Raw genomic sequence first — 13,762 nt, 5'->3', positions numbered from 1 at the left:
GCTTTGTTGTTTTCTGATGTTTTGAATCATATTATTTAGGAAAACAAGAACATAAATACTAAGAATAGAAGTAAGAACAGAAAAAACTAAGATTAGAGGTGTTTGGGTTATTTGGGTTTTCCTGATTGTTATTGTTCTTTTTAGTGTGTGGTGTCTTAGATATATATCAAGCAGAATTCAAAATCAGCTCACTGTGCTAAAGGTTTTAATTAAAATAACAACTGACAACATTATTACAAGACTGTGTAAAAGCAAGATAAGTTACACATTAACCAATAAATCACTGAAACCTTTCTTCTTGGAGCCAAACAGCAGATAGTTGTCTAAACTGGTCTTTGACCCCTGAGTATCAGAACAACTTTACTTCTAAGTTTGTATATCTCTTCAAAAAAAGGCAAAGCTTAATTACATGAAATGTACTGTGGTTAATTGTGGTCTACTTTAAAGCCTTTGGAGTCTTTTTTTGGAGTCTTTTCTGTTTAACAAATGCAGCAATGTTGTTTGTTGTCCATTAATCAAATCCTTCAAAAGTTAACAATTTAGTGTTAGTTTATTACTGCTTGATTTCTTGTGAAGTTATCAAGGCTTAAAACTTGGGTGATAACACCTGTAGTTTGTGACCATCTATAAGTCATTTGTCTGTTTAAGTTTATTCACAAAGTTTAGGCACAAACACAAAATGTCTACATAAATTGTTGTTTAATTAACCCAGCTGCAGGGTACTTGCTGTCAAAATATCTAGTTAAGTTTATGTTTTAAAGAAATATTAAATTTTGCTTGGAAAAAGAGTGTAAACAACAGACTTGACCATTGTTGCTGTATTGATCCACTCCTGTATCCGGGCCTCCTCTTCATTGTTAGATTTCTGGCTTTTTTGCTTTCACTTTATGATTTTAACTTTGTGCTAGAAAGCACTTTCTCTGTATTGCACCATAAGCTGCTGGTTTGAGGAATAACAGTTTACCTATGCATAATCTCTAGAGTACAGTGCAGTATGGCCTGCATTATCATGATCCTGGGATGTTGGTTGATTGTTTCCTTTTGCCTCCTTTCCATTCATAGTTCTAGCACCGCATGGCTCCACTCCACGCTCACTCTACTCAGCACGAAACATGTCGGATTTCAATTGACTCACTGATGCCTTGAGGTGTGGCTTGAAGCTCCACCTCCAGCCACTGGCATTGTTTGGTGTGCTTCAGAACCATCACATTTAGGCAGGGGTGAAAGTAGTTTTAAATTCTTGCCGGTACTTCGGGGCAGAGCTAGGGGGGGTGCTGGGGAGGCACTGGGGGCATATATATGCATGCATATATATATATATATATATAGATATATATATACATATATATATATCTATATCTATATAGATATAAAGGGGTTGGACAATGAAACTGAAACACCTGTCATTTTAGTGTGGGAGGTTTCATGGCTAAATTGGACCAGCCTGGTAGCCAGTCTTCATTGATTGCACATTGCACCAGTAAGAGCAGAGTGTGAAGGTTCAATTAGCAGGGTAAGAGAACAGTTTTGCTCAAAATATTGAAATGCACACAACATTATGTGTGACATACCAGAGTTCAAAAGAGGACAAATTGTTGGTGCACATCTTGCTGGTGCATCTGTGACCAAGACAGCAAGTCTTTATCATGTATCAAGAGCCACGGTATCCAGGGTAATCTCAGCATACCACCAAGAAGGACGAACCACATCCAACAGGATTAACTGTGGATGCAAGAGGAAGCTGTCTGAAAGGGATGTTCGGGTACTAACCCGGATTGTATCCAAAAAACATAAAACCACGGCTACCCAAATCATGGCAGAATTAAATGTGCACCTCAACAAAGGAGGCCCTACACCATACTAATAAATTATTGTGGTCTAAAACCAGGTGTTTCAGTTTCATTGTCCAACCCCTGTAGATATACAGGTCCTTCTCAAAATATTAGCATATTGTGATAAAGTTCATTATTTTCCATAATGTCATGATGAAAATTTAACATTCATATATTTTAGATTCATTGCACACTAACTGAAATATTTCAGGTCTTTTATTGTCTTAATACGGATGATTTTGGCATACAGCTCATGAAAACCCAAAATTCCTATCTCACAGAATTAGCGTATTTCATCCAACCAATAAAAGAAAAGTGTTTTTAACACAAAAAACGTCAACCTTCAAATAATCATGTACAGTTATGCACTCAATACTTGGTCGGGAATCCTTTGGCAGAAATGACTGCTTCAGTGCGGCGTGGCATGGAGGCAATCAGCCTGTGGCACTGCTGAGGTCTTATGGAGGCCCAGGATGCTTCGATAGCGGCCTTTAGCTCATCCAGAGTCATCCAGAGTCATCCAGGGTCTTGAGTCTCTCAACGTTCTCTTCACAATATCCCACAGATTTTCTATGGGGTTCAGGTCAGGAGAGTTGGCAGGCCAATTGAGCACAGTGATACCATGGTCAGTAAACCATTTACCAGTGGTTTTGGCACTGTGAGCAGTTGCCAGGTCGTGTTGAAAAATGAAATCTTCATCTCCATAAAGCTTTTCAGCAGATGGAAGCATGAAGTGATCCAAAATCTCCTGATAGCTAGCTGCATTGACCCTGCCCTTGATAAAACACAGTGGACCAACACCAGCAGCTGACACGGCACCCCAGACCATCACTGACTGTGGGTACTTGACACTGGACTTCTGGCATTTTGGCATTTCCTTCTCCCCAGTCTTCCTCCAGACTCTGGCACCTTGATTTCTGAATGACATGCAGAATTTGCTTTCATCCGAAAAAAGTACTTTGGACCACTGAGCAACAGTCCAGTGCTGCTTCTGTGTAGCCCAGGTCAGGCACTTCTGCCGCTGTTTCTGGTTCAAAAGTGGCTCGACCTGGGGAATGCGGCACCTGTAGCCCATTTCCTGCACACGCCTGTGCACGGTGGCTCTGGATGTTTCTACTCCAGACTGAACCTATACTAAACGTTTTCTTCTGCCTCTGTCACACACAAATACACACATATATGGGATTTGAGTTCAACATCTGCATTTTTGAGTCTGGATTTTAGAAACCTGCCCTTCTCCATTGCTACTCCACCAGAGACGCTTCTCCAGCACGGCCTGAAAGAGAGAGATCTGCCTTCCTTCTTGTTAAAAATTGCAGTGTGGGTTTCTAGAAAAAAAAAAAAAAAAAAAACGAAACTCAGAAGAAGTCTGGACCCACTGAGATGGACAACGATCCATGCTGTTTGCAAGAGCCAGAAGAGTGATACACTGGATTTATATTGAAAGCATCTTATGTGGGCAGAAGAGAAACCGGAGCAAAGTTTCTTCTTTCTCCCTCCTGGAGAAGTTAAAGTGGACAAAGAATGATTCAATGTCTCACCAACAGACCGGGGAAGGGCCTGGTTGTTTTTTGGACTGATAGAGGACTGTGTGCCATGACAGTCTGACTCTGGAGCGATTTAGAAACTGATGGGAGTAACGTACAAACACACACACATTTGCATAAATCTTTTCCTATTTTCTGCAACAAAGAACGCTTATTAACTGCTGCTCATGTGACGCTTGCTTGACGTGGACAGATATAGCGGTTTAAAATATTATTTTAGGGTTAGAAAAGTATCTTCAAAAGGGTGATAACTTAGCTCATTTGATATTTTGCAGTTAATTCTTTTAGAGAAACAAGTTTTCTTTCGTCGTGGAATATTTAGGGTCAATTATTCTAGTTATTAAAAGTTATTAAAAGCAGAGGAAGTTACAACATCTCCAAAACTCAGCAGTAACCATGTGTTTCTATGTTATTCTCAGGACAGATCTCATGAAGGAGCATTTTTAAAACCCAGCGCATGCGTAAAACCTGATGGGTTTCTCCTTCAGGCATTATTTGCTGTTGTCAGTGTTTGTATCCCATAAATCTAATGGGTAGAGACCTCATTAAAACAGGCTTAGTTCTACTGCAGATGGTCTTCATACAGTTTCTGACACAGTATTTACAGTTTGGTGCAGTTTATGTCCGCAAGTGCTAACTGACGCTTGTGGAAAGTACAAATTCATTGTTTTTCACAGCAGCTGCTGGGAAGAGGTTATATTAGGTTTTTCTTCCCTCTTCTGATTCATGCAGCGTGTTGATTTACACTGTACCTTATATCAGGTCCTGACAAAAACTATGAAAGGCTTGGTTCTGCAGTTTCCTTTTTTCTCCCTTTAGAGAAGGAAAGAGAAACCTGATCAGTTTTGTGTTGCACAGAAATAAAACAAACCTTTAAAATGAGAATGAAAAATTGGGTTATTTAGAAAGAATCTGATTGGACAGTGGTACCACACAAAAATTAAACTAATCTCATGTTTCCTAAAAGACTGCATGAAAAGGCCTTCAGAACCGTGGAGTTATTTTCCACAACAGTACCAAGTTTTTTAAGCATGCTTTTTCTTTATTTTAAAACAGATCTGGTTTTTGTTTGTTTTGTTTTTGGCTTTTTAGCATAATGTCTGACGCTTCTTATTAACTGGGTTAGAAGCAAATATGATCTGAGGTAAATTAGGAGCTGTGAACTAATAATTTTAAATCTGATTATTGTCCAAGCAGAAATAATATATTTAGCCAATCCTTCAATCTCCGCAGAAAGTTAACACCATTGATCAATGCAGTAGTACTCAACTTGTGGTTCCTGGACTCCTGAAGCCCGTAAGCCATAGATTTTGGGTCCATAAAATTGTAATATTTAATTAAAGGTAGACCGATTACCTATTAAAATAGATCTAAGCCAATGATGAGTTACAGTCATTTGGTGGCTTTGAAATGCAATAATACTCAAAATGTCTACTCTGGGGAACACAGATTGGGGTTGAAGAGTTTTGTTTTGGAACCAAGGTTAGGATTTTTATAACAGAATCAAGACAAGTAAAATCCTTTATTTTAGGGAAAAAAAAGAAATAAAGGCCCTCTTAACAGTAAGAGGATGGTCGGCTCAAACGCCAATCTCCTTGTTTGATTTCTTAGGGTTTAAAGATTAAAGGAATACATATGAGTACAAAGGTACACAAGGTGATTTCAGATTACTAAGAGATAAAATATTGGAACATTTATCAGCATTTGGATTGTAAAAGAGGGGTTCTAGTAATACGTTCTCCCCAACTCTCAAAATTTAAATAGCCCAAATTAAAGAAAATGATGTTTGTTCTTTTTGAAACACTATGTGGGAAAAAGTCCAGTTTGGAGACAAGCTTCTTATCTTAATTTCTGATTAAGTCAAACACTGCAGTTTTGTTTAGTTTGGGTATACCATAAAATGTCAACGCCGACTTTTCTAATTTCCCCTCGGGGATCAATAAAGTATCTTTGAATTTGAATTGAATTAAATAAAAAATACTTCTTTGCATTTAACTTGAAATTCTGCAATGCAGCTGCGATCAAATTGAGCCAAACAAAAAGTGAACTATAACAATAACTCTCAGGATTGTAGTTATTATTATAGAGTTACAGTACAAAGACTTAGCAAAAGGTTTCAGGATCAGTAAATTTGGATTCATTTAAGAGAAAACTGTTGGTGTGCTTCTAAATACTTTGAGATTTTTTGGACTATGTGCACTCATTTTTAAAAAAAGGATCCTGACGATTGTCTAAACAAAATTGATCAATTATAGCATTAAAACATATGGCTGAGAAAACATATTCTGAAAAGAGATTGTTAAAAATTTCTTTTAATTCTTGAAGCTTCAAATTTGGCCATTTGTTTGTCTTTGATGTTTTGTCTTTGTTTTGATGGAATGAATGTTTGTTATATATGTTGCATGAAACAATAATCCATGTTTAGAATAATGTTTCTAAATCCCAGATTGATTAAACTTTGAGTTTTCAGGAGAGTTAAAAAGCAGCTTGTTTCTGAGGTAGGTGTATGTTAACAGTTTTGTAGTTTAAGGTTCACTAAGATGGGTAGGAATGAAGAAACTGTGGGTCCCGCCCATAGGCTGCCAATCAGAAGTTAGTTCTGCCTGACTCTGCCCACCTACCAGGTTGGTTCACGCCTTTGCTGTCATGGTAACGCTCAGCACCTCCCTTCCTGAGTTTTAACATTGTTTAAGAGACAATAGAATCAAAATGCTTGTAGTGATTGTCGCCTTAAAAACATGTGTTTTTTGTATAATTAAGGATGTAGCATGACTTTTAGCCTTATGTGTTTTACTATTAAAAGGTTAATGAAATAGTTTAAACTAGTTTGAAGAATTATTTTTGCAAACAGAATCATTGGTGATTTATTAGATTGAAAGTTTCCCTGGTACCATTAAGCTAGCTGACAGTTCAAGATATGCAAAAGTAAGGAATATATTTTTGATAAAGAATCTAAGTGAGACATTGATGAACTGAATAACTAAAGTTTGTGTTTTGTTGTTAATGGAACTGAATTGCAGTTAAAAACATCTGGATTTTCTTTATGTTGCTTTCATTAAATTCATAGTGACACATGGTTATGTCAGAATTCATCTCTTTGGTTCTAGGTTATGTGATCTTGGTTAATAGAACATTTTTGTACAAACTTTTTGCTGGATTGTCGCATGGGTTGGACCCTGCGCCAGGAGAGGGGAATGTCAGAATAAAGTAACATGGGGTTCCAAACGTTTTAGCACTCATGGGAAAAAAAAGGGTAGCTCATACCTCCAGTGAGGACTTAGAGACAATGCGAAAGAGACATACTTTAATATAAATGGTGCATAGCTCCCTAAGATCACATTCTGAAAACCTCTCTGAAATTATGGTGTTGATTCTTTTGTGAAATTTTATATCTCCACAGATTAGACCATTTTTGAAATTATTTTTGGGTATTCTGAAACTATGAAATGTTGACCTGTAATCAGACCTTCCACAAACATCATGTCACATTTTTGATATTCAGAATATTTAGCTGATGGTCACTGCTAGTATATCAGGTGAAGTCAGAAGATCAATTCTTTTGATTTTGTTGGATGTTTTGATGAAGTTCATGTAGTTAAGCACTTAGGTTTGAGAATGGGACTTTGAATTGAAAATTAGCCAAGCGTTGTGAAGGCCCTGTTCTCACTTATATGAGATTGAGACAAAGGACACAGGCAAATCTCAGTCCTTTTGACGTGCTGTGTGGCAGGTCTCCTAATTTGGACATGGGGATATTGCCAAGATCATTTTCTTCCACATCTTTGTGTGAAGATAGGATGTTGTTTTATTGTCAAAACCTGTCCACTGTGTTTTCTCAAGTTTCACAGATGGTGAAGGCTGCATTACCAGATACAGCCACTTCCACCCTCCAGTCCTTTATTCCTGGCGACTGGATTCTGGTCAGAGAATTCAGGAGAAAACACAGGAAGTCCAGGGCTGGAATGGCCCATATCAGATCCTACTAGACACCCAGGAAAGCTGCAGGAAAGCTCCAGCTCCCCCAGCGTCATCTGGCTTCCAGGACAAGTCATCTTCCAACTGGATCATCCACGGCTTGAAAGGTTTGAGGACAGCGGACCACCACAAGACAAAGAACTGTAAGCTGATCACTGGCGAGTGATTGAAGAGGTGGTTGAAGAACAGTGTTCTTACAAGGGCACAATAATCCCTTGGGCAGTGCAACGTTATTTCAGAATCTACTTAAGGCCATCGCATTGCCTGAAAGTTAGAAATCATAAGGTCATTTGCCTCACTGCACACACACCACAGTGAGAGACACATAGAAAACATACAGGGAAGATCTCTACACATTTGCACATAACCTTTCTCTGGATGATGGACTGGTGACGTCTGCAACAGAGAGACAGTCAAACATGCGCCATGATGCTTATTCTCCTTAATTTCTTAACATTTGGTGGCTACTAGGGGCTCCTTTGTCTGGACAGCAAGGGTCAGCCAAATTCTTTCTCCCACTTTGACAGTGAAACTGACTCTGAGGAGGAAATCTCGGATGCTTTTATTTAACTTTCATGTTTATTGCTTGATATTTATCATTATGGTATTATTACAAATTTGAATGTGTTCATTTCCACTGTTGTTTAGTTGGACTATGGAGGCCTAACTTCCAGCGGGTTAGAGTTCCTGTTTCTAAATATATTTCTAGAGGAGCTTCCTACGACCGCCCACCTGTACCAGACTGGTAACAGGGCAGCTTGAAGCCACTCAGGAGAGTCAGCAGGATTTTTTGTTTTTTTTGTTTTTTAAGTTGTGTTTATAATTTGTTTTCTTTGGAAAAAACTGTTTGCTTTCAGTACCAGAAGAAAGGACATTCCACTTCAAGGTCACGATGCAGCTATATGGAAGATGGTCTGTTCTGATGCTAATGATTGGTATTGCAAGTATTTTTATAACTCTTGTGTTCATTTTGGGAAAGGTACAGCAAAGACAATGTGTGGTTAATCTGACTAATAATACTCATCAGCGGATTCGAAGAGAGATTCATCACTTTTCTGACTACTATGATCATACGGATAATGTTTGGTGGCAAATGACGCATCAAAACTGTGAGGAAGATAAGAAATGACAGTTGCTATGTTTGTTGTTTGATTTCACGTGTTATTAATGATCAACCATTTTTAGTACCTGTTCTTATTAATACTACTTTCTTTCCAGATAGGCAACATAACCAGCTGGTGGAGGTCATTTGTCCTTGGGTGAGGAATTATACTGTACGGGAAAGCAGAAATGTTAGTAAATTTTCTAGTGAGACTAATTTAACGTGTGCGTCTACAGGAAATCTTTATAGAATTCGGGGTAATAGAAATCTGATTAAAGATTCAGATATTTGTATTACACAGGAGGAAAGTACACCTTATTTTCTTGGGAAGACAGTAGGTTGTGAAGCTATTATATGTGTTTTATGTGCTTTAATCAACAGACATAAATTTGAGTCATGTCCTATCAGAACTGATCCTTATACTATTTCAGAATCTTTGGCTCCAGATCCCTTTATGTTAACTCTTAATCTTACAGCCTTACCGGATGGAGGTTAGTTGTATGGTCAGGCAGGTAAATTAACCAGGGTTTTTGTTACTTTTCCTTTATGAGATGGGTACTCATGTCCTCAGAACATGGGTTGGATGTGTGGAAATAGATCATATCTGTATCTGCCTGCTAATTGGTCTGGAGTATGTTATCTAGCTCATTTACTACCTACAGTCACAACTTATACTTCAATCAGCCTAAGCTATTAGAACGATGAGTTTGCAAACTAGAATGGCTTTGGATTATCTGTTAGCTGAGAGGGGTGATGGATTTGAAGAATTTTCCTTTAGTTGTGATTATCTTGTAATCAGAAGAAGGTAGTGTAATGGAAATTCTTTTATTAAGTGTTCCAAAGTGTGTGACCTTTGGTTTACCTCACTCCAGTGAACATCTGTGTTAGAGGAGGAAGCTGTAAAAGCCATTATCAGAAGTTTAATGGTTAAAACCCACAGTTAGGATGATGTGTTGGGAAGGACAGATGGGTTCCCAGATAACTTTGTCACCTCTGAACCCGAGAAGGGTCTGGGGTCGTAAAACACAGACTCTTTGAAGTTGAGATAACACTGTCATGTTCTGGTATAAATACTGTGTGTAAATGTTGATCGGGGCTCTGTTTCAACTGACTAACCTCAGTGACAGAGTCATTCAAACGCTGAATGCCTTTGAATAAAACTTATAAAGACAAAGTCCGGATTTTCTCTTGTTATGAGTCAATTTCTACCCACTTTGATAAGAAAATTCCACAACAGCAGTTAGGTTTTGGCCCTAACTTGCAGGCAACTCTTAGACTCAGTTTGCAAGTGAAATGCATACAGATTTAGAAACATCAGTCTAAAATGCAAGTCTATGCACTTTCTTGTATATTCTTTCTAAAGCATCATTTATGACATAGAAGCAAACAATTTTCACTTTAATAATTCAGAGTGTAATGAGTTAATGCACATCTTCACTGTTTACTGCATCACAACAAATTGTTTATTTGGCTAATTTCTTCCTTAGTAGACTCCTTTGTTTTTACATTTTCCTCAGTATCCTCATCAGAGTACCTGCATTACAAAAAATAAAAAGCAATCTATGAGGCTGACATGGAACAAAGTAACCAAACAAGGAGAGAAAACAAATCACTATTTTTCTCATTGTAAAATATATTGCCTTATTTATTTTCAATGGCTAAATTAGTCTCAAAAAGATTCAGAATGTGCACAAGATTTGTATGCGTACAATAAGATTTGTTAGTGTACAACATAATTCACAAATGTGTATGACACAATGCGTAAATGCGTACCTCAACGATAACAGATGTGTAAACAGTTTCTCTAATTTAAACTATTCAAACTGCACAAGTAGTAACACACTATGCATACAAATCGGCAAATGTCTGTGCAGAATTGGCAGCTGCGGACGGATCGGTCAACACAAGCCCGCGAATCAGCTTTCCTGTGCTTACGACTTTTGAGACCACACAGAGTGATTCACAAATGAGATGATGCGTTTAAGGCTGGAGAAAAGCTCAGATATCTGAGCATTACCAGATTTACTGGGCTATTAGAAAATCCATATTTTTGCCTTGACCCAGTAGCCCAATATCCACTATATTAAAAACATGCACTTGCATTAATGTTAATGGATACTAAAATATTTTTTTTTGTTTTAGACTGTACTGCTGAAATAAACTAATTTAATTGGGTAGGTTCTTAGTTTTCTGTTTCAATAAAAACTCCCTGAAAACTAACGAGAGCAACGCTTTAGCCTCCATCATGGGACAGAGTGCACACTACAGCAGGTGTTATGCCCAAAAACACATGCCCTGCTATCTTAAAGGAATAGACACTTATGGATGATATACCCCAGAAATACCACTCTACATCACACGTGTACTCTGAGCAACTTGTGTGAGTTTCATACCTATATTATAAATGCAGGGCTATGAGTTATCACAACCCCACAGAATTTATACAAAAAAACTAAATAATATATGGTTTATATAATAAATTATCGGGCAGGGAGCATATTCTCGACACACTAGGACTTTAAAACAATTGACTCAAACGTGTTCAAATAAAAGGTGTCAAAACTGCAATTTCTTAAATTAATATTTATTTGTAATATTAACACGTTTTTCTATGCATGTGGTTCCTGAAAAAGTACTCATACTCATTGTCTTCTGCTTCATCCGGGACCAGGTACCGGGGGCAACAGGCTCAGTAAAGACACCCAGACCTACCTCTCCCCAGACACCTGCCCCAGTGCATGCTGTAGGTCTTGGCAAGAGGGGGGCCAGCAGGACCATGTCTGCAAAAAGAAGACACAAAATCCACCGGTCCCCAAACCCGATCCCCTCCTGCCATTGGCTGCTCCTAAAAATCCTGTCCATAAAGGTTATGAACAGGAGTGGTGACAAAGGGCAGCCCTGCACGAGTCCAACATGCACCGGGAAATGGTTCAAATTAGTGCGGGCAATGCGAAACTCCAACTCCTGCGATATGAGGCCAACAAGTAGTCCTTCTTCAAGGTCTCACCAAACTCCTCCCAGGCCCAAGCTTTTGCCTCTGCCACAGCCCAGGCCACTGCAGGCTTGGCCTCACAGCCGCCTCAGGAGTGCCACAAGCCAACCACAGCCTATAGGACTCCTTCTTCAGCTTGACAGCATCCCTTACTGCCGGTGTCCACCACGGGGTTTGGGGATTACCGCCGTGACAGGCACTGCAGACCTTACAGCCACAGCTACAGGTGACAGCATTGACAACAGACGTGGAGAACATGGTCCACTCAGACTCTATATCTCCAAACTCCCCTGGAATCTGGCCAAAGCACTCCCGGAGGTGGGAGTTGAATACATCCCTGGCCAAGGGATCTGCAGGACGTTCCCAGTAGACCCTCTCACAATATGCTTGGGCCTGCCAAGTCTGTCTGGCTTTCTCCTCTTCCAGCAGATCCAAATCCCCACCAGGTGGTGATCAGTGGACAGCTCAGCCCCTCTCTTCACCCGAGTGGCCAAAACATGCAGCCGAAAGTCTGAAGGCACGACAACAAAGTCAATCATCAACCTCCTGCCTAGTGTGTCCTGGTGTCAAGTGCACTGATGAATACTCTTATGCCTGAACATGGTGTTCATTATGGACAACCCGTGACTAGCACAGAAGTCCAATAACGAAGCACCACTTGGATTCAGGTTGGAGGGGAGTTCCTGCCTCAAGTGGAGGAGTTTAAGTATCTCGGGGTCTTGTTCACGAGTGAGGGAAGAATGGAGCGGGAGATCGACAGACGGATCGGTGCAGCTGCCACAGTAATGGGGGCGCTGTGCCGGTCCATTGTGGTGAAGAGAGAGCTGAGCCAAAAAGCGAAGCTCTCAATTTACCGGTCGGTCTACGTTCCTACCCTCACCTATGGCCATGAACTTTGGGTCATGACCGAAAGAACGAGATCCCGGATACAAGCGGCTGAAATGAGCTTCCTCCGTAGGGTGGCCGGGCACTCCCTTAGAGATAGGGTGAGGAGCTCGGCCATCCAGGAGGGGCTCGGAGTAGAGCCGCTGCTTCTCCACATCGATAGGAGCCAGTTGAGGTGGCTCGGGCATCTATACCGGATGCCTCCTGGACGCCTTCCTCGGGAGGTGTTCCAGGCACGTCCCTCTGGGAGGAGGCCAGGGGACGGCCCAGGACACGCTGGAGAGACTATGTCTCTCAGCTGGCCTGGGAACGCCTTGGGCTCCCCCCGGAGGAGCTGGAAGAGGTGTCTGGGGAGAGGGACGTCTGGGCGTCTCTGCTGAGTCTGCTGCCCCCGCGACCGGGTCACCGATAAAGCGGAAGACGACGAGTACGAGTACGAGCACATGGATTCAGATCGGGGAAGCCATTCCTTCCAATCACGTCTTTCCAGGTGTCACTGTTGTTTCCCATTTGGGCGTTGAAGTCCCCCAGCAGAATAACAGAGTTCCCAGGAGGGGCACGATGCAGCACCCCCCACAAGAACGCCAAGAAGGCCGGATACTCTGCACCACCGCTTGGCCTGTAGGCCTCAACGGCAGTCAGAGACCTGTCCCCAACCCGAAGGCGCAGGGATGCGACCCTCTCATCGACTGGGGTAAACAAGATGGCTGAATTAATCACTATTATACATTTCAAAGTTTCGTTGTCCCATTAGCTAACCCCTCCCTCCTGCTTCCCTATTTCTGAGGGGATTGCTCAATTCAGCTCTCCAATCCAACGGGTCCGGACCTCCCTAAACCCGAAAGGTCTTACTAAGCAGGTTTACTGAAAGACCTATTTAAGCTGGTTTTGGGAAATGACACGGCTAACTTCTAACAGCCTACATCCAGAATTCTCGCCATTCTTCAACTAGTGGTCTGGACAACTGAGTAGCCCACAGCAGTCATCGACTCCTCGACAGTCACTTCTGTTAACGGCTGCTCATTCCTTAATATTACAACTGGCTCTTGGTATGTGGGTTAAGTTAATTTTAGTGACTTGGCACGAGCCTCAAGGGCGCTGTTTAAAAGGTTTGGCTAAATGCAACCTATAAAAACGTCCTAAAATCTCTTAGAACCAGGCAACAAGACTTTTTACCACCAACGAAAACCCAAAAATAAAGTGACTCAAATAATTGACTGTCCACAATTTATTTAGAATTTTTATGCTTACTTTAATTAGTAACTCTCGTGAAGGGGACAGTAACAGCTTAAATTCAGCAACACATAACTTCAATAAAAGAAATGAATCAATCAACTTAACCTGTCTTTCCCAAATCCTGAAACTAGTGAGTTTAGAGAGGCTTTGAAGACAGAGGCTCATCCATGTACCCGATGGGGATGTTTCTTCG

The sequence above is a fragment of the Girardinichthys multiradiatus genome, chromosome 18 (genome assembly GCF_021462225.1).
Source record: "Girardinichthys multiradiatus isolate DD_20200921_A chromosome 18, DD_fGirMul_XY1, whole genome shotgun sequence".
In the NCBI taxonomy this organism is placed as follows: domain Eukaryota; kingdom Metazoa; phylum Chordata; class Actinopteri; order Cyprinodontiformes; family Goodeidae; genus Girardinichthys; species Girardinichthys multiradiatus.
This window is presented reverse-complemented; position numbering follows the sequence as displayed.